This window comes from Arachis ipaensis, chromosome B04, assembly GCF_000816755.2.
Source record: "Arachis ipaensis cultivar K30076 chromosome B04, Araip1.1, whole genome shotgun sequence".
Classification (NCBI taxonomy): domain Eukaryota; kingdom Viridiplantae; phylum Streptophyta; class Magnoliopsida; order Fabales; family Fabaceae; genus Arachis; species Arachis ipaensis.
In genome coordinates this window covers 13,202,989-13,206,271 of record NC_029788.2, presented here as the reverse complement: position 1 = coordinate 13,206,271, position 3,283 = coordinate 13,202,989, and positions in this window count along the sequence as shown.

The following is a 3,283-nucleotide window of genomic DNA, read 5'->3' as shown; positions in this document are numbered from 1 at the left end:
CTGTCTTGAGAAAGAGGAACTAGTTTCCAGGTTTGGTTTTACATAAGCGCGGCATATTCAGTATCCATCGCAAGTTTCCATTCTAGTTTGGACAAGGCATCATTGACAGTTCTTGGTTTAATACTAGCAAGAAAGGATCTAAGCTTGAGAATTCTACTCTTGCTCCTTGTGATCATGGGATGAACATTTAGGTTGGGTATTGCTGAAGCCGAGTGATCATCATCAAAGGAAAGAACAACTTCCAGGTCTGAGATATGAATTGGAATGGGTGTGGCTGATGGTGCTGTAGGTAATGGTAAGGATGAGGTGGGGGAGGTGATTGTGATAGACAAAAAAAAAAAGATACTGACTCTAGAGTGCTTGGTACAGGTTGTGGAGGCCTTAACTTTATGGTGTTGTGTGAGGGTTGAGGTGGGTTCATATTTAGTAATGGAATGGTTAGAGTTGAGTGAAAGTCATGAGATAGATCAGGTTTGGGTGTTGAAGAGGTTACATAATTTTTGAAAGGAAATTGTTGTTCATCAAAGACCACATTGCTTAATATCACTATCTTCCCTTCTGCAGTAAGGCACTTGTAACCTTTGTACGCTGCACTGTAGCCTAGAAATATACATGGTGCTGACCTGAATTCTAACTTGTGCCTATTGTATGGTCACAAGTGTAGAAAACACAAACAACCAAAAACCCAGAGACTTGTATAATCAAATTTCTTTTGAAACAGCTTCTCAAATGGTGACAGGTCTTGCAACACTGATGTTGGTAACCTATTTATTAGATGAACTGCTATTATAAAGGCTTTTTCTCAGTACTTAATTGGCATGCCTGCACCTGCTACCATAGCTAAGCCCTTTTCAACTATATGTCTATGTTTCCTCTCAACATTGCCATTTTGCTAATGCTTATGAGGACAAGAAAACCTGTGCAATACACCTTGTACCTGTAGATCCTTAGCTAAGCTCAAGAATTCAGCAACATTGTCAGATTGAAGCATTTTAATTTTTGTGTTCAATTGCAACTCAACCATTTGCTGGAAACAATTAAAAACTTATTTGATTTGAGAGCGAGTTTTAATAAGGTAAAACCAATAGTATTTACTATAAGTATCAATAAAGACAACAAAGTAAAAGTGTCCATTTAAATCAGGAATGGGATAGGACCCCAGATATCTGTGTATATTAGTTGTAGTGGAGCAGTGTATAAGGTATTTGAGGGAGGATACGGGAGTGTGGGAAACTTTCCAATACAGCAGGAAGCACAAGAATTTTTATTCAATGAAGCAACAATATTACAAGATTTCAAAATAGAGGAAACAACACTATTTGCAAGGTAACCTAATCTGTTTTGCCACAAGAGAAACTTATCAACAGCGGACACATTTGAGGCAAAAGTAGTTGGTTTATTTGATGAAGTGAAAGACGGAGTGAAGTTGAGAAACTTGTACATTCCCTTCTCAACTTTTTCATGTATATAAATCTCTTTAGTTTTCTGAGATTTAACAAAACAACCATTAGAATAAAATTCAAAATAGACGTCACTGTCACAGCAGAATTTATATACACTAAATAAGTTCTTTGTGATGTCAGGCACATGTAGTAATTTGTTCAACAAGAATTCTCTATTACTCAAATCAGTTTAAAGAAAGACTTTCCAACAAGGTTAATATACAAACCTGATCCGTTGCCTACAATTACTTGGTCTGTACCTTCATACTTCTCCCTTCTAATTAGATTTTGCTGGTATGAGGTCATATGGTGTGTAGTACCTGAGTCTGGATTCCAGCTTTGATCTTGCAGTGTTACAGGTATAGCCAATACATTGCTCAAATTGGCTTGTAATCCTTGCAAAATCTGAGTTTATGCCTTCATATTGATTTCTGGAGCCTTCTGGTGGATCATACCTATACCAGCATGCCTTGACAGTGTGTCCAGGCTTATCACATACTTGACAAATGGGTTTATCACTATTGATTATTCTTGAACCACTATAATGTTGCTGCCTTTTATTATTGACCATTCTTGCCCCGTCAGCACCACCAAAACTTATATTATAAGCTTGAGTTTCAAATCTGGAGTTGTTCTCACCAAATTGACCATTATAGAAGGTTTTGCCACCTCTCATTTATCTGCCACCACTTCTGATTCTATTGTCTCTTCTAAAACAACCTCTGAAGCCACATCTTGTGTTAAAATTCTGAAAGTAACCTAGTGTACTTTGTGCTATATTTGCTTGTATGAATGACTTTGATTTTCGAAACCTCTCCAACATACTTTCATGAGTTAATAGCAGAGCCTCTAGTTCTCCAACCGAGATGGTCACTGGCCTTGCCACTACTGAGGTTATTACCGAGTTATACTCTTCAGTTAACCCATTCAAAATAGTATTTACATGATCACTCTCACGCATTGGTTCTCCTACTAAAGCTAAAGCATCAATTGTTCTTTTTAGAGCTAATATATACTCATTTACTGAATTTCCTATCTTAATACTGCTCAATTTGTGTTTTAGTTGCATTATCTTTGCTTTAATTTGTGAAGAAAAGTGGTCTTCTAACCTTTTTTAGATCTCATACGAATAGATGCATCCTACCATTTGAGTGGTGAACAGCTTGGTTATTGAAGCAAGAAGCCACGATTTGAGTAACGAATCTTATCTCTTCCAAGCAGCAAACTCTGGTGTTACTTTTCCCGATTCATCAAGCCTTAATGGGATTCCTTCTCTAGTGATGTGATGAAGCAAATTGTGGCCCTCAATTGTTGATTTGGCATGGTCTTTTCACTGCAAGAAGTTGTCATTGTCGAGTTTCATAGAAATGGGGAAGATGTGAAATTCGGAGCTGTGTTTGACTAATTCATCGTGTTTTTAGATCTCTGACTTTCATTTGCCATTGAATTGAATGAAGAAGAGAGCTCTGATACCATGAAGGAGATCAGGCTCAAGCAAGAGAGGGAGTAGAAAGAGGGAAGAATTCAAGAATGAAGAGAGAACGAAGAGAGAGTAAGAGCAGAAAAAGAAGAGAAAAAAGATTTTGAGTAATTCTCAATTGAATTGGTAAAATGAGGTTGATCTCACAATAGTTAGCTCTAGCACTTATAGTAGAAGAGTTTTAACTGTCACAAACTAAACTAACCATTGACCAACTAATTGACATGTGCTTAATTACAACTAACTAACTAACAGATTGATCACAAGCTAACTACTCACTAGCTAAGTGATTCTGTTTGCACTAATTCAATATTAACTAGTATATCTATCACAAACAAATAAAAAAAATCTCTTACTTAAA